The 19,514-nt window shown below is 39.1% G+C and overlaps 1 protein-coding gene and 1 pseudogene across 2 annotated transcripts in view; one reads left to right on the top strand and one right to left on the bottom strand.

The window, feature by feature from the left end:
• Positions 1–19,514, bottom strand: part of GRM7 (glutamate metabotropic receptor 7) — a 1,070,009-nt gene that overhangs the window by 821,219 nt on the left and 229,276 nt on the right. The window lies entirely within an intron of this gene.
• On the top strand, positions 659–1,529 carry LOC126064103 (putative monooxygenase p33MONOX; annotated as a pseudogene).

The raw sequence follows: 19,514 nt of genomic DNA, 5'->3' as shown, positions 1-19,514 counted from the left end.
GACTCAAGCTACAGAATAGTGGCCAAGCTAATACTAAGTTCCAGTTTCTTCTGTTTCTCTGAAAACATCATGAATCTCTCTTCTACTTTGCCCAGAAAAAACCAACATATTCATTGCTCAGTTTCTCTCAACTGAGTGTTAGAATGAAAACACATTGCTTTTAGGGATAGCGTATTCTATCCTTGTCCTCCCAAGGGGCACGTGTATTTTTATAGAGGAATACTGCCATGTAAACTACACATACTGACAGAAAAAATGTGGAGCGTGGTAAGAAAAGTATGATTTGTGCCAAAAGAGAAATTACCCAATTTTAAACTGAGCTTTCCTTTTCCTTATAAGATCAACTACATACACTTTTGTAGATAAAGAAGCAATAGTAAAATTCATATTTATGATATTTATTTCACCGAGATTGCATATTTAAAATACATACTATAGGTCTATGACCAGGTAGCCAGTGCTCACAGATCAGTGTCTTAGGCCTGGTTGTTGTCACCGCCGACTCAGCGCCCTCTGCACCACAGTTGGGGTCTGGACTGCACCATAGCATCTCAGGAGATGTGGGTCCTTGGAGCCTCTTTAGGGCAGGAGCTCAGGTCACAGGGAGCCCCGCAGCAGAAGCAACAGAGGAACAGTTCTTTAGCCTAGCAGGCCTCTAAGCAAGATGTTCCTGCCCATTGGGATGTACCACTGGGCATTCAGCTATGACAATGCCCTTGAGAACCCTATACCCATGACTCCTCCTCCATCTGATATGGGTAGCACCCCCTGGAATCTAGTGATTCCAGAGCACAAGTATCAGCACCTTGCCAAGGTAAAGGAAGGAGAGATCAGTGTATCTTCCCTGCTATGACCCTGTTAATTGGCAGTATGGACAGTATGGACAAGGTCCCGGTGGTGTAGGTTAAAGCCACCCATGTCATCATGAATTCTCTCATCACAAAAGAGGCCTAGGAGCACGTTCGACCGTTTGAACAACAGGCAAGGCTGACAGATGCTGGCTATACATCCTACAAAGGCCTCACCACCAAGGGGAACAAGTACCTTTGAGTGGCAGAAGCACTCCATAAACTAAAGCTACAAGTGGAGAGATCACAAAGGAAGAGAAACAGTCTGTATCAATCAGCCCAGTCCACCCCAAGCAGCACCCCCCCGCTTCCCCTAAGCAGAAATCCAGGGGCTGGTTCATTTCAGGTCCTTCCACAGCCTTTCCTGGCTCAAATTCTAGCACCGTAGGTTCTTAAAGTGGGGATAAGGACAGAACCTCATCAGATAAATGGAGCCTCTTTGGACCAAGATCCCTCTAGGAGTCTGATTCTGGACATTTTGCCACCCAGGCCTACAGAGGAGCCCAGAAGCCCTCTCCAGTGGAAATGATCCATGTACAGGCCATCCGTACGGCTGAGGATTCAGTGGCCTTAAAGCCACCCAACACGTACATCCCAGTGATAGAAGGGAAGAAACAAGAACCCTGGATCCATAAACTCAAACCCCCTGACTTGGATGTTCTCTTACTCACTGGGTTCTAAAGCTCTTTCTGTTCTAGGTACTTTGGATCAAGACGCTGGATCAAGACTCTGGATCTTCTCCACCATTTCCCTTTTACCATGGCTCTGACATAGGAAAGGTGTATTTTTTTTAAAAAAAAAAACCTGTTAAACCGAGGCTAGAACTGGAGATCTAACTGACTTTTGAGAAACAGAGCAAAGCTTGTCCTTATTTGTATGGAAAAAGTCGTTTTGTACCACTTTAATTTAAAGTCAGACTAAATATCAGCGATAATGTATGGGAGACCTCATGACCTATTACTGTATCATTTCCCCTAGACAAGAGCTTTGATGGTGGCATCCTAGGTAAATATTGTTTATGCTTCTTCAAAACCCAGGATTCTTGATTCCTTGACCACCATCAACATAAGTATTGACAAATCATGGAGTAGAGATGTTCATTTACTAGTTTAAACAACTTTGGCCCTTCTGACCTCCGGACACTGGGCTAGTACTGTGCTCTGGCTTGGCTGGCTGGGAGACTAAGATCTGTTTGAGATCGGGATATAACCAAGAGCCAGGTCTGTGCTGAAATTGGCCTCTCCTTGCCTTCTCATTAGACTTAATGGACCACTTTGTCTGGCAGCAGTTCTTACCCTAGTCACTGTTGGGCCAGTGCTGTTGGCGGGATGCTCCTCCTTTATGTGTCACACAGAGCAAACACTAGTCTTGCAAATCCTTTCTTGCACTTTAAGATTTGGTTGTAAGCTTTATAAGGGAGAAAACTCAGTATGCTGGTTTGATATAGGTGCTTTTTTTTTTTTTTTTTTTTTAGTACAGACAATGGTAACTATAGCTAGGCTAAGTCTTGAGGTTCCTGTGAAACTACTGTGACCATATATTTCTTTGTTCAGCCCGGGGCTCGAAATCTTTTTCTCCTGGGGGTGCAGAGGAAATTAACTTTTCCTGTAAGAAAGCATTCTCTCCCAAAGTGAGCCTCATAGCTCTATACACATACATAATTTACTGAGCCTTTCTACTGCTTCCCTCTGTGTACATGCTCAGTCATTGTCCTGAGCACTGTCTCAAATACCTGCCAGTTTTGGTTTGGATATTGTCTACGTAAAGGAGCTGAGCATTCCATAGAGAGACTCTGGAGTCTAGAATTATCAGAACAATTAACTTATTTGTGTCTTCTGTTATGCTTGTATCTCTTGTTTTGACTATAAAAATCCTTATTATTTTCTCAAAAAAGAAATAAAACATATTATTAAATATATGTATATATTACACACTTTTATGATACATGTGTTACATATACATATTTATATATACATATTTTTTAAAAAACCTGTTAAACCAAGGCTAGAACTGGAGACACAATTGACTTTTGAGAAACAGCAAAGCTTGTCCTTATATGTGTGGAAGAAGTCATTTTGCATCACTTTAATTTAAAGCTAGACTAAATAATATTAGCGATAATGTATGGGAGACCTCACGACCTATTTTTGTATCATTTCCCGTTTGTATATATATAAAACACTAAATCCATTGGTCTAGTCAGTTTCTACTCTTAGGGATCCTATAGGACAGGGTAGAGCTGCACATAGAGTTCCCAAGGAGCAGTTGGTGGACTATACAAATTTATTTATTTATACATATATTAACCCCTCCTAGGATTTTTTTAGGAGTTAGGGGCACAGTACTTAAGAGCTCGGCTGCTAACCAAAAGGTTGGCAGCTTGAATTCACCAGCTGTTCCTTGGAAATCCTATGGGACACTTCTACTCTGACTTATAGGGTTGCTATGAGTTGGAACTGACTCGACAGCAATGTGTTTGGGTTTTGGGTTTTAAGACTCATGAAATAATGTTATTTTATTCAGAATATTTACTTGCATCTTCAACATTAGCCTTGCTCTTCAGTAGAGCATGTCTTGTAACAGATACTTTTTCTGAAGTAAATAATTTTTCTTCCTTGTTGCTGAGAGGCACTGCTTATACAATTTGCATAAAATAATATCCCTGGAAATTTTATCCCAAATTGAAGTAATTATATAACATTAGGATGTGTCATTTTTTGTATTTACCCCTTAAGTGTATAATCATGATCGATACAAGATAATTATTTACTACTTTGTAAAGTGAGTTTGTAGATGTGTTTAGAATGACACTGAATACCTACAATGCGAGGTCATGTTTTCAGAAGTACATAGGAAATCTAGCTTCGTTTTTCTTCCCAACTTTTTCACATTTTTGTTAAATAACATCCACAGGCATCTAAAACGAGCATCCACTGAGGTCATCTTGGGCTACAATGTCTTCTTTAAACAGTACTTTGTTGTGTAAAATAAATCAAGAGAGAGCCTTTCATTATGAAGAGCTTGTAAGAAATCTAATATAAAATAATGCCCTCACTTTTTGAGGATTATTTTTTTTTTAAATACCTCACCTTACATTTGGGTATTACGGTATTTCTAAAACAGCAGAAAATTTCCATGTTGTTTTCTGTGCCAGACCACAACATTCAGATAGAGCAGCAGAGGTTAACATCTTGACATCCCACTTCTAAAGCAAAATACTCTTGCCATAGCTTTTGTCTGCACTCCCAACGAAACTTGAAACTAAACCTTTGCGCGCCCAGTGAAGACTGTGGAAAAGGTCTGTAAAACACATCTAACAACTGAAGCCTCGCTGCACCTTAAATGGCAGAATAGAGCACCTCACAGAGCTAGACCAGCAGCCTGGAAGCAGTCTTCTCTACAACACTTGAACCAGAATGCCAGCGCATGGCCAGGCAGCTACTGGGAAGCTGAAACAGCTCAAACTTAAGCTGGGTGCGAATGGAATTGTAGGGCACAGTGAAACACAGGCGAAGAATAAGAAAAAGAGGATAATCTAGTGCTGTGTATACCCATGGGCGCACCCCACTAACAGTCGTTAGACACAGAATCTCTTTCCTAAGAAAGGTGTCTTTGTTGGAAGGAAGTAAAGGGGAAGTTGGCTAGACTGTCTTTTGCCTCTAAAGTCCCAAGGCCTGAATTATATAGCCTGGTATTCAGTATTTAAAGTTTCTGGGTTTGTGCTTAACTACTAACCTAAAGAAGAAAGGTCTGGCAGTCAGCTTCCGTAAAGATTACAGCCAAGAAAACCGTATGGAGCAGTTCTACTTTGTAACACCTGGGGTCGTCATGAGTCAGAATAGACTCAATGGCAATCAGTTTAGTTTCTTTTTCTTTTTTTTTGGATACAATATTTAGGAGTCCCTGGGTGTTGCAAACAATTAACGTGCTCAGCTGCTAATTAAAAGGTTGCCAGTTTTTGTCTACCCAGAGGCACCCTGGAAGAAAGGCCTGACAATCTGCTTCTGAAAAATCACCCATTTAAATCGCCATGGAGTACAGTTCTACTCTGACACACACAGAGTCGCCATGAGTAAAAATCTACTCATTGGTAACTGGTTTGGTTATTTTGGCTTTAGCCAATATTTGATCCATAAATCTTTATTAAAATGAGTTCTAAGCCAGTTAAGTCAACTGGTCTTAATTTCAGAAAGCCTAAAACTTTAGGATCCATTAGAATCTCTGGATCTTTCTTCAAACAAGATATTTTTTTCTAAATTTTATTTATTTTGTTGTTTTTGTTGAGAATATATACAGCTAAGCATGCACCAATTCAATAGTTTCTTCATGTAAAATTTAGTGACATTGATTACATTCTTTGAGTTGTACAACCATTCTCACTCTCCTTTTCTGAGTTGTTCCTCCCTCACTAACATCAACTCACTGCCCCCTAAAGTTCCTTTCTAATCTTTCGAGTTGCTGTTGTCAAATTCTTGACCCATGAAGGAACTTTCTTATTCTTTCCAACTCAAAACCAAGTCATTAAAACTCAAGGTTTGCCATAACTACTTATATCACATGTGCCCTTATTAATTATACTTATCACAAATAGTTTTTATATCTGATCCATAAATTTGGATCTTAAAGTATGCTGACATTTCTATTGGATTTCAATAGCCTTTCATTGACTTTAAACAACTGGGCAAGATTCAAGTTACAAGGGTTTGGGTAGGTTCCACATCTAGATGAGATGGTAGGTATTTTGGGTACTTACACATCTCCTCAGTAAGAGATTAAAAGGAGCTGCTGAACATCCCCCAAAGGGATGTATAGCTTGATAGTCACTGTATTAGCTTCCTCAGACTGCCATAACAAGCTACTACAAACTGGGTGGCTTAAAGGAGCCTGGTGGCACAGTGGATAAGAGCTCAGGTTGCTAACCAAAAGGTCAGCAGTTTGAATCCACCACCTGCTCATTGGAAACCCTATGGAGCAGGTCTACTCTATCCTATAGGGTTGCTGTGAATTGGAATCGACTCAAAGGCAATGGGTTGGGTGGTTTAAAAGAATAGAAATTTATTCTCTCACAGTTCTGGAGGTTAGGAGTTTGAAATGAAGGCATCTGTGAGGCCATGCTCCTTTTGAAGGCTCTAAGGAGTAATCCTTCTTTACCTTTTCCAGCTTCTGGTGGTTTCTGGCATTCCTTGGCATTCCTAAATTTTATGGTTGCCTCACTCGAACCTATGTCTCCACCTTCACATGGCTGTCTTCATTCTCTGTATCTCTGTTATGTTCTTTTAAGAACACCAGTGTTTGGATTGAAGGGTTAACGAAATCTAGCAGGATTCCCTGGGTGGTGCAATGTTTAAGCACTTGACTACTAGCCGAAAGGTTGGCAGTTCGAACCCACACAGAGGTGCCTCATATGGGTGACCTACTTCCGAAAGGTCACAGCCTTGAAAACCCCATGGAGGAGTTGTACTGTGCAATATATAGGGTCACCATGAGTTGGAATCAACTGAATGGCAAATAACTACAACAACTAACCCAGTATGATCTCATCTTAACTAATTACATATGCAAAGACCTTATTTTCCAAATATGATCACATTCTGAGGTTGTGGGTAGACATGAACTTCTGGGGAATATCCCACTACAGTTATTTACCATGCCAACCACTCAGCTCCTTGAGGGCAGGACTCAAACTGTCTACGTACTCAGCAAAAATTTAGTGGAACTGAAACAATCTTTGTTCAATTTTCAAGACAACTATATACAGCTCTATATAATAAAATTCCCTGGGTGGCACAAATAGTTTGTACTCCTCTACTAGGTTGCCCATGCAAACCTACCCAGTGACACTACGGAAGAAAAGCCTGGCAATCTGCTTCTGTAAAGAGTACAGCCAAGAAAACCCTTTGGAGCAGTTCTACTCTGTAAAATATGAGGTTGCCATGAGTTGAAATTGACTCGACAGCAATGGGTTGGGTCTGTTTTTTATATAGTAGCTCTAAAAGGTTATTCTATTTTCCAAGTCTTCCTTCTAAGACTGCAATTACTGAAGCCCCAGACCATCAAACATATTAAAATCATAATTCAGGACAGAGCTGTGGAACTATTCTTGTTTACAATTACATAGAGAAAAATGTCATCATTTTTTATTCTTAACCACTACACCCCCAGGGCTCCAATTCTAGAGTAGATCTAAAAAAACTAATTCCTCTTTTAAAAAGTCAGCCATATTATTAGTTGAAATAAAAAGAATTTTGATTCTTTAAATTGAAAGAAAATGTATTATATTTCAAACAGAGGAAATAGATAAAATGATCCATAATTTTGGTATTTGAATTTTATGAAAGAAGAAATTATATATCAGCAATCAATGTAACTTTGGGCCTGGGCTGTGCAGAATTCATTTGATAGGTGCAAATTAGGCCTAGCAGGCTCCGAAAAGGTCTATGTGAAACAGACTTCACAGACTATTAGAATCCTTGGTAGTGTCTCCATAAAAATGTCACTCTATGGACTTCTAAAGCAACCCAGCCCCACAGCAAGCAATTAAATCAGATATGGAGTACTACCTGAGGATATGAAATGCTTATGACGCCTTTGTCTTTCAAAGTAATAATGGAATGACTTTAATTTCTGAGCTCATTAAAGCATACTTAGTCATTTAAGAGATTCCATTAGGTAATCTACAGCATATGACAAGGTGAAGGAATTAGTCTTGGGAAAATTTTAAGAATTCACTTTTCTTCTTGAACTAATTTTAAAAATGCTACCCTAGATAGTTATTCCATCTCTACAGGTACGCTTCTAGTTCCACTTCTTGAATAATGAAATTCAGAATAGCAATATATCAGTCTACGTACAACAACTTAAACAGACTTTTTTTTTTTTTACAGAGAGACAGATGAAGGAAGCACTGGGTGTAGAACTCCACACTTAAACATCCAACTGCATATTCAACATCTTCACTTCAAAGTCTAACAGGCACACTGAAATGAATACACCTAGAACTAAACTCCTGATCCCCATTCCAATTGACTCTCCTGGAATCTTTCTCAGCACATGGAGACTCAATTCTACCAGTTTCTTGATCCAAAACCTTGCTACCACCATCCTTCTCTCGTGCACACTCCACATACAACCATCAGTCACTCCCACTGGCTTTAGCTTCACCATATATACAAAATCTGACCTTTTCTAACAGCCTCCAAAGCTTATGAATATCCTAGACCAGTGGTTCTCAAACTTTGGTATCAGAATTTCCTGGAAGGCTTGTGACAAAACAGATTATGGGGCCCCACCTACGTCTAGAGTCTCTGATTCAGAAGGCATGGGGCTGGACCCAGGTGATGTCGATGTTACTGCTCCAGGAACCACCCTTTGAGAGTCACTGTCCAAAACTAGGTCACCATTACCTCTTGCCTAGTCTACTTCAATGGCCTTCTTTCCGGTTTCTCTTTTTCAACCCTTGCTACCATGAAATTTGTTCTCCAGAGAGCAGCCTAAATGATCTGATTTAAACTCCTAAGTTAAATTATATCACTCTGTGTTATGTGCTCAACTCCTTCCCATGGCTCCCATCTCACTCAGGAATTTGTCTCTACAATGATGTATAAGACCTTACAGCACTGACCTTCCCTCCGACCTGATCCCTCTAATTCTCACTAATTCTTCTCCATCTGTACTGGCCTTGCTTCTCTACAAACTTCCATACACACTCTCCATTCAGTGCTGCACAGTCTGCTGGAGGGTCTTCCTGGAGTCCTCACCCTCCACATGGCAGCATGGTGCCTTCCTTTAGCATGCTCAAATGGCACCTTATCAGAAAGGCCTTTATTTTTCTTCTTAAACAAAACCAAACCTGTCGCTGTCAAGTCAGTTTCGACTCATAGCAAACACAGGTGTGTCAGAGTAGGACTGCGCTCCATAGGGTTTTTAATGGCTGTGATCTTATGATAGTAGCTCACCAGGCCTTTCTTCCATGATGCTGCTGGGCAGACTCAAGCCACCAATCTTTTGGTTAGTAGCAGAGCAGAAACCATTTTCACCACCCAGGGACCTATTTTTCTTCTTAGCACTCATACAAATATATTTAAAATTTAGTAAATTTATCAGCTTGTTTATTGTCTGTCTCCCCTCTATGAAAACATAAGTAATCACAAGAGCAGGGGCTTGGTCTCTTTTGTTAATTCTCAGCCCCTGGAACAGTATCTCATACATAGGGAGTGCTTCTAAGTTGTCAGATTAATCAGTATAAAGGTAAATGAACATAGGTGTAGAGAAGAAATGATGAATTAACATAAAAGAACCTACTATGTTTTTGTATCAAGCACCATCCTAGGCACTTACTAAATGACCTTATTTACATCCTTTCAAGGACCCTGTACTGTAGTCATTTTTATGATGATACTAAGATGACAACAACAACGGACTCAAACATACCAAGGATCATGAAGATGGCACAGGACTGGGCAACATTTGCTTCTGTTATACACGGGGTCACTGTGAGTTGGAGCCAACTCCATGCCAACTAAAAACAACAACAACATGACAAGAGGAAGACTAGAGAAACTGCGTAATTACGCACACGGGTATTAGTGGAGGCATGGAACCCAAGTCAAGTCTTTGTGACTCTGTAGTGTGACTCTTTTCACTGCATCGTGATGAAGGAACTGAAATAGATTAATTTATTTACTAAATATTTTGGGTGTTAATTAAATGTCAGGCCTGACTAGGTATAGGACACAAGGATGGTTAAAAACAAAAGATGTATCTGTGTACAGTCCAGTAGAGAAGAAAGGCAATGTAATCTCCATATAAATTAGTGTCTAATTACAATATAAGATGAAACTAAGATGGAATATGATAGTCCCGGGAACATACTGTACATACAAAGGCCATTGTACTAGTTTCAGGAATTTATATTGGACTTGTCACATTTTTGTTGCCCAGGAGACATCTAAGAAAAGATGCCAAGCATTGTTGCTTAGCAGTCTGAAGCTCATAGTGAATATCTGACTGGAGATACAGTTTAGAGTTGTCATAGGATAGTTGGACAATAAATTCATGACTGTGAATGAGATTGCCAAAGAAAAGTGCACACAGCGAGAAGACAGAGGACCAAAGGTAACTAAGAATAGATAAGGGTAACTCTGGTATTACAGAGTCCAAAGTAAGAATGTTTCATAAAGAGAAGACTATTCAACTGTGTCACAAATGCTAAGTGATTAATTAAGATTAAGAGATCCACACACACCAAAAAAAACATCTACTGACCTTAAAAACACTAAAGTGGATGGTGACCACATTTTTTTGGAGGGGTTTGTGGGAAAAGCACACACACAGTTTGGAGAAGTTTGTGGAGAGGGTATGAGGTAAAGAATAGACGCAGTATAAACAGGTGATAAAGGAATATTAATGTTCATTATATGAACACTGGCATCAGACTGTCCAGCTATAAGAACAAATAAACATTTTTGATCACTTGCTCCATGCCAGGAATTATGCAAGGTCCTCTCACTCACATGACCACATGGGATCCTCACAATTCCCCAATTTGGGAGAAGTTACAGAACCATTAAGTAACACCATTGTAATTACCTATCTGGAAAGTGATAGTCTCTATTCAACATTCATCTCCAAATCTGCTTCTATCGACCCCCTTAAACTGGCCCACAGTCATAGGCTTGTTGTTGCTAGTTGCTGTCATGTCCACTTCAACTCATGGCAACTCCCTACAAAACAGAGCTAAATGTTTCTGGGTCCTACACCTTCAGGGTCATCGGTAAGCTTGGGTCCATTGCTGCAGGCACTTTGAATTTTTAATGCCTTCCAATCTAGGGGGCTCATCATCTAGCACAATTAAAACAAACAAAATCCGCTGTTGTCGAGTCCATTCCAACTCATGACAATCCCATGTGATAGAGTAGAACTGCTTCATAGAGTTTTCTTGGTTGTAATCTTTATGGGAGCAGATTGCCAGACTTTTCTCCCTTGGTGCCACTGCATGGATTCAAGCTGCCAACCTTTAGGTTAGCTATCAAGTGCAAATTATTTGCACTACCCAAGGACCTTTCAGCACTTATATCAAACAATACTCTGGTGTGATCCATAGGATTTTCATTGGCTAATTTTCAGAAGTAAAACGCCAGACCCTTCTTCCCAGTCTGTCTTAGTCTGGAAGCTCTGCTGAAACCTGTCTACCGTGGGTGACCCTGCCTGTATTTGAAATACCGGGGGCATAACTTTCAGCATCACAGCAGCACACAAGCCTCCACAGTAAGACAAATTGACAGGTGGTAGAGTTACAGGCTAACTCACTATAACCCAGGTTCTATATGAGTTCAGTTCTTCTGCCCACTCACAGTCCCTTCCTTGGTACGTTTCATTCCAACAGTTACTAAACGCCTACTAGGTATAATGTTTATCTAATTATCCAGCTCTGACCGGAAAATGCTTTAGAGTTAACTTGAACAATTTTTATAAAGAAAAAAACAGGAACTTTTTCAAAATCACCACCCATTTGGACAGTTCTCCGTTTTTTGCTTCTAATAGCCATTCTTGCCTGCTTAAAATGTTGAAATAAGATATTTCGATTTCAATGCTATCTTGGCTTTATATAGTACAACCCTTTCAAAGAGCATAGTGACCTTTATCATCCGTTTTCACAATATCTGCAGAAGAACAGGTATTATTTTCATTTGACAACTGACAAAACAGACACAGAAGCTGAAGAGACTTTGTTAGACTATGCTCCTTCATACTCCTGCTTACCAGTGACTTTACGCTACAAAAATCTTTATAAAATGTGCACTTCTTAGAGAAAAAGGTAGTCAAGTTGTGGTCAAGTTAGCCAAACCTAGAGGCCTGAACCATTCCTTTAACGTAAACCAGAGGATTAAATTCACACAGAAAACAATTCAATGTATCACTACTGTTACATATCAAATACATGTTAAAAGAATGCAGCATTCACGTTTACTTAAATTTCTGACTAAGAATCCTTTTTTTTTTTTTGCTTAAATTTTTAAAACAAAATTTTCTCAATCCTGACAATATGTCTTTATGCCGTTTCATACCAAAGATCATGAAGGCGGCATGCGACCGGGCAACATTTTGTTCTGTTGTGCATTGGATCACCATGAATTGAAGCTGACTCAATGGTAACTAACAGTAACAGGCTTTTTTTTTTTTTCCTCAAAGATAGCAGTTATACCCATTCTAATACCATTTATTAACTCTATTTCCTTGGCCAACCAGTGTGTGTTGGGGCGGGGGGTCAGACTCAGGATTCCAAGAGGAAGAAGAAAATGTCAGCAGGACATAAGCCTGTATTTCTCCCCTTACAGGATTTCACCAAACCTATTTAATAATTCATTATTCAGAGTACAGCTATGGCCCACTGGTTCAACAATCTGCAGCGACTCTAGAATGCTACAGTAACCTATCACTCCATGACTAAATCCTGCTTGTCACTCAAGGGCCATTTCATACAATACCTTCCTAGATTCCACTAGATACTGAACTCTGAGAAATCTTAACTGGGGCAATCATCTCAATTGGCCACACAACTCAACAACTCTATGAGGTAGGTACTATCTCCAGAAACATTACCTACTTCAGTGCTTCTCCAACCACAAAAAAAAAGCACAGGCCAATACCCTGAGGACCTTGTTAAAATGCAGATGCTGAATCAATAGGCCTTGGGTGGGGTTTACTATTCTGCACTTCTAACAAATTCCCCAGTGAGGACAAGCTGAGGTCCACAAAGTACATTTTGCTACCTGGGATCTCATTAAAGAAACTGAGGTTTGAAGAGTTTATATAAATGGCCCATGATCACATAGCTGGTGTTTATACCAGAATTTATCACTGAGTTTAATTCCAAAGCCTGTGGTCATAATCAGGGGTCTGCAAACTGGGGCCCATGGTTAATACTGGAACACGCCCATGCCCATGTATATTGTCTGTGGCTGCTTTCATGCTACTTGTAGACTGCAAAGCCTAAAATATTTACTATTCTGTCCTCTTCAGAAAAAGTTTGCAGGTCCCTCTTCTTAATCACTTTGTTTTTTAAGTTCCCAAGGCTGATGTACATGTATGTGTGTGTATATATACGTATATATGTATGTGTATATATGTATGTGTGTATATATGTATGTATAAATATGTGTGTATGTGTGTGTATATATATGTGTGTGTATGTATATGTATATATATGGAAACCCTGATGGCATAGTACTTAAGACCTATAGCTGCTAACCAAATGGTTGGCAGTTTGAATCCCCCAGGCACTCCTTAGAAACCCAATGGGGTAGTTCTCTGTCCTATAGGGTCGCTATGAGTCAGAATCAACTTGACGGCAGTGGGTTTGGTTTTATCTGCGTATGTGTGTGTGTATATATATATATATACATATACTGTTCAACAAATGCTTAGGATCCATCCACTTTGAAATAACAGCTCCCATCTTTCACTCCATATCATTTCATCTGCAACTTTTATGATACGTAATTTCTTATTTTGTGACACATTTATCTAATACCTTTATGATCTGACCTTTGAACAGTGGTCTTTAGAGTAGAGCACATTTGCCCTAAGGAGTGTTCAAGAAGAAAACAATGGAACTTCCATTTGTATTTATTATTTGTACCTTATTCTATTTAAATTCATATATTTATATATGAGTTAGGAATATTCATCATGGTATTACAGTGACACTGAACAAGTAAATGACCCATATTTATACTCTCCCCACACCTTGTACACAGGAGGTACACAGTAAATATTTACAAAATATTCACTTGGAAATTTTTTTTTTTTAATCTATGTGAGACTACTTTCATTAAGGTTTTAGAATTTGAGATGGAAGGAGACAATCAGTAAAAAAAAAAAAAAAAGGTCATTTTGAAGTAACAGAAGAGAACATTCTATCTTCCAGGTCTGTGTCACAAAGGATTGGTGGAATAGATTGGCATTTGGTCCAGAATATCATGAGAGATTCTTGAAATATGTGGACATCCCAGTCTTAGAAGCAGGACTTCTATATAGTATAAAGAGATCAGGAGGAAACTGACGGGTGGAGTAGGAGAAGGGTAGAAAGGATCTGGGAGGTACACAAGTTACAGGGAAGAACGAAAATGCTCAAAGATGAATCTAGCAAAACAGCATGTCAGGTTGAAATCCCTGAAGGCAGCTGCTAGTGCTGCCTCTATGTTGCTCAAAACCTTCCCCTGACTACCTGTGGCAGGAGAGTCCTGGGTATTGAGCACTAGGCTTTCTTTGATGGTTGTTACTCTGAGTGCCTGCATCTTCATTCAAAAGCTTCTGTGTTCACTGTAAACTACTGCAGAAGTTAATATGAATCCACACTGTCTTCAGGACATTCTCTGAAAATCCTTTTTTGCATAAATCCCTGACATTTGCCTCTTTCTTTCAGAATCATATTACAAAAAAAGATTCTAGCTAAAGGATCTTCTGTTAGTTTGAAGAGGTTCAGATCAAAATGTTCACTGGTGTGAGTTGTAACGAAAACACTAAGGAACTCTTGGTTTTTATTCTTAATGTGGTATGTTCAGCCAGCTTTGAAAATATACCATGTGCTAAAGCGAGTGCTAGATGCTAGCTACTACGCTCTTGCTAATTTTAAACTCAGCAACAATCCTATTGGGTAGATACTGAACCCATTTCAACAGAAATAGGAGAAGGATGATCTTTACAACAGCACTTCTCAAACTATCTGCAGTAAAACAGCAGGGTTTTTTTCACACTTTTGTTTAAAATTTTTTAATTAGTACTCGAATTACTACTTATAGAAGACGATTTGTAGGAATATGAAATGAAAAGACATATAACACAAACCCAAACATTTTATTAGATTCAACAGATGTGAAATAATTTTTAAAATTGCTATGAAAGTTTGGAAGTGCTGATTCTTAATATTTTCTGACAACGATAGCAAATATTTCACAGACTAGTGGTGGCTCCCACTTTGAATAGTGCTCTTCTATATCATAAAGTTATTCTCGAAAGAGTACAACCCACAGAGAATGCTTCCACTCTTAGCTCTTATTGGTAATGTCTTATGGTTCAGCCAAAATGAACTTAACTCTGTGTGGGTGCTTATAGTGTTGACTGGATCTGAACTGAGGCTCAACCGTCACCAATTCTTCGACTCTGGGCAAGTGCTTCAACTTCTAAGCCTCATTTTCCTTGGCTGCAAAACTAGAATAATGGTAGGACTAACTTCATGGCATTACTTTGAGGATTGAATGAGACAATACAAGTGAAATGCTTAGAATACATTTTAGTACATCAGAAACACCCAGGTATTTGTTGTTGGTACTGTTAATAAAAAATATAGCAATCAAACTATCTTTTTTTTTTTCAGATTTTTAAAATTTATTTATTGTGTTTTAAGTGAAAGTTTACAATTCAAGTCAGTCTCTCATACAAAAACTTACACATATTTTGCTATGTAACCGTAGTTGCTCTCCCCCTAATGTGACAGCACACTCTTCCTCTTCACCCTGTATTCCCCATGTCCATTCAACCAGCTCCTGTCCCTTCTGCCTTCTCATCTCACCTCCAGACAGGAGCTGCCCACATAGTCTTATGTGTCTACTTGAGCCAAGAAGCTCACTTCTCACCAGTATCATTTTCTGTCTTATAGTCCAGTCCAATCTCTGTCCGAAGAGTTGGCTTAGGGAATAGTTCAAGTCTTGAGCTAACAGAGGGTCCGGGTGCCATGACCTCTGGGGTCCCTCCAGTCTCAGTCAGACTATCAAGTCTGGACTTTTTACAAGAATTTGAGGTCTGCATCCCACTGTTCTGCTCTATCAGGGATTCTCTGTTGTGTTCCCTGTCAGGGTAGTGATCAGTGGTAGTTGGGTACCATCTACTTCTTCCAGTCTTGGGCTGATGCAGTCTCTGGTTTATGTGGCCCTTTCTGTCTCTTGGGCTCATATTTACCTTGTCTTTGGTGTTCTTCATTTTCCCTTGACACAAAACTATCTTTTTTGTCACCCTCTTCTCTTTCCTTCTCCTCTTACGATATGAATCATCTGAAAGTCTTTCATCATTATTTGGCAAGTAAATGCTATCCAGTGATTTTTCTCTTTCAAGTCCCAACAATCTGTGTTTTATTTATATCATTGTGATTATAAAAAATATTACACCAATAAGGGAACATTTAAGGAACATTTAATCCCCATGACAGCTGTACTCTAAGGCGGAAGGCATTATCTATTTGCCCAGTCTTTTATACATGAGGGCAAGAAAACCATGACTCCACCTTCTACTTAATCAGAAGTATCTAGTATATTCTAACCATAGTCAGATATCAATGAATACTTGTTGAAGTAAAAAAAAAAAAAAAAAAAAAAACTTTGTCGTCAAGTCAATTCTGACTCATCGGGACCCTATAGGAGACAGCAAAACTGCCCCAAAGGGTTTCCAAGAAGTGGCTAGTAGATTTGAACTGCCAACCTTTTAGTAAGCAGTCTGAGCTCTTAACCACTGTGCCACCTGGGCTATATTCCAAAATCACCCAAACCTAGACATTTGAGCATGAGCTATCATACTAGCTTACTAGGGCTGCTCGAACAAATTACCAGAAAATGAGCAGTTTAAACCAACAGAAATTAATATGGTCTCAGAATTCTGGAGCCTAGAAGTCTGAATTCAGGGTGATGGCATGGCTATGACCTCTCCAAAGGCTCTGGGGAATACTCTTCATTGTCTCTTCCAAATTCTGATAGACCCAAGGGTTTCTTGGCTTGTAGATGTATCACTCCAGTTTCTGCCTAGGTTCTCAAGTGGCCATTTTCCCTCTGTGTACCTTTGCCTCTTCTCCTAAGGATGGCCTCATAAAGAGATTAGGGTCGAAGCTAATTAATTACATCTTCAAGGACCCTATTTCCAAATAAGGTCACTTTTACAAGTTCTGGGGTTTAGGATTTCGACATAACTTTTGGGGGGATGGAATTCAATCCATAACAGCTAAGTACACTAGATTAACATGTTAGATGACAGAACTCATTCACCAACAGTAAAACGTGTTTTTACGATAGAGGACATAGCCTCTGTCTCTTCTTCTCAAATGAAACTTAGCTCCAATAGTCATTTGGGAATCAAAAAATTCTTGAAATTTGACCTAACAATCAAGTATTAGGGGAATTTACAATTGTTCCTTTCTTCAAACTAAAAAAAAAAACAAAACACTACCTGCAATGATGCCTGGAAACAAGGGGATGAATCAGACACTCTTTATGAGTTCCTCACAGCGCCAATGATTTCCTGTATCATGTGGACCATTATCTTCAAATTTTATCCCCATTAGATAATCAGCATCTATTTTGACAAGGGAACAGGTATGGCACAAAGAAGACTTATTCCGAGATGGAAGAGGTAAAGTATTCAAAATGCTTTCTTCTGATCTTGGATGCATTTCATTATTTTATCATCATATCAATCACAAAGGATCCTTAACACATTGATTATGATTTGTATATATTTGTCATTAATAATAGCACCACTTGACCATTTACTAGATGAAAACGAAATATATATATAGGGAAAAAATGCTCTCTAGTCCTTGGCAACATGTACAAACATGTTTCATTCTCACTCGGTTAAATACTTTGAAGGTTACTAAAAGAGGACCCATCCATTCTGGCTCCACAAAAACAACAGGTAGCACCTACATGGAGGAGTGTTCAATGCCATGATCTAAATCTATCAGAATGTAGCCAGAATGGTGTGATACAGGAAAGCAACACTCCCTCCACAAACAAACATGTTTTAAAACCCTAAGAACATCTATGTCCTTTCATTGAATTTCTGGACAGATAGAAACAGCTGGGGGAACTTTTACAACTTCAGTGATTTGAGCTGAAGATTTTAGAGATGACATAATCCATCAGAAATTTCTCCGAATAAATGAATGTACAATTTCTTACAAAAAAAAATTAAGGGTTCACAGGTTCACAGAACCCCATCTATGACAAAAGTCCTTCCCAGTTTCCCTGTGTGAGCTTGGGGTTGCTAATGGGGCATGAAGGAAAGGGATAATACACCTTTACCCTACCCACCTACTAGAGATTCTGCCTGTTATTCTCTTAGAAGAATCTCTGTTTGATAGGAACTGAGAATCTCTGTGCCACCCGGAGTGACCCAGGACTACTAGGGGGAACAATGGGAACAATACTAAGACACAATATGAATCCATCTATGAAAGGGAAGATTGACTTCCTCCCTTCCTTGCAGTTGTCACGGTAACAGTGGAACTGAATTTAACATTTTACTCAGGCATATTTTTTGGTAGGCAGTTCTTTGACATTAGGAAATACTGAATAAATATTAAGTATTATTATAAATCAGTAGTAATGTTGCTGGTTTTATATGACCAAATGGAGTTCATTCCCATAGGATCTCCACTCTAACTCCACAAGGCAGCTCAGCATAGAGGCACTGCTTAAACATTGATACTCTAAGTAACACTTAACGTAATAATTTTCAAGAAAGTACATTTCATATGACTCTGAATCAAGAAATATTTTATATTCTTATTAAAAAAGGACTTAGTCTCAGTAAAAGGTTCTTTCTTGTTTTATGGTTCCTTTTGTGATACACCGTTCTACCCTTAGTATGGGGAATAGCACTCGTTGATCTACTTCTTAGGCATTGCTCACTCTAATGTAAAGCAAGTAAGTTATTAGAGCATTTTAATAGTTTAGGAGAAAACAGTTGAGTGGAAAGTGGAGGAAAATGCTTACTCATTTCTGAAATGACTATTTTCCCTCCTTAATAACAGGGACAGAACCTGGAAGTTTTGTTCAGACAAAGCTAGTTGGATTCCTAAGGCTGGACAATTCCTTCGTGGGAGTCAAAAGCTACTACAACAGGGGTTGAAAAGTAGCACCTCTTTTCTTCCCATTAGTTCTTTTCAGGTTCTTTCTTGGACAGAAATGCTCTTTCCAAAGTGGAAAACAACTCAAAACAAATATCTATGAACAGATAAATTGGTCTAGGTAATGATCCAACAAAAAGGGCCACTATCCAGTGCGTGGATTAACTCAAGTGGGGAGCACTAAACGAGTTTTGTTCACCACAAAAGCGAAGGCTGAGTTTTCAAAACGAACACACCATGACAATTTTCTGTCATGGAGAATGAATATTCTTTCTCACCAAAGGATTTAAAATGGAAAACCCTCAGCAGTCTTAAAAAGAAAAGTCTCGGGCAACAATTTTAAAAAGCAAATTAGAAAAAAAAAGAACAGTCTTTTTAGTGAAGTTGAACCAATTGACCATGCATGAGCTAGCTGGCAGAGTAGGACTCTCAGGAATAACACACAGTTTTTACAAAACACTTGGCCTCCAGGCTTCCATTTATTTGATGTGCAAAAGTTTCATTAGCTCTGTACATTTCTCAGTTCTTCCACCCCTCAATCATTTCAACTCACATTCTCACAAGGCTAAACAAACAATTATGAGCAAGGCATCCAAGAACTTTCTCAAGGTACACATTCCTGTGGGAAGAGAGAAGGGACAGGGCGATAAATCAGCTTGATGTCCATTATATCCCCATAAACAGTGACTTTTTTATTTTTCTGTCCTATGGCTGACTACTTCCATCAAACCAAAGGAACAGATTCCACATGGAAAACAGCTTATTATATA

Source organism: Elephas maximus, chromosome 20 (assembly GCF_024166365.1).
Source record: "Elephas maximus indicus isolate mEleMax1 chromosome 20, mEleMax1 primary haplotype, whole genome shotgun sequence".
NCBI classification, from domain to species: Eukaryota; Metazoa; Chordata; class Mammalia; order Proboscidea; family Elephantidae; genus Elephas; species Elephas maximus.
This window is presented reverse-complemented; position numbering and strand designations above follow the sequence as displayed.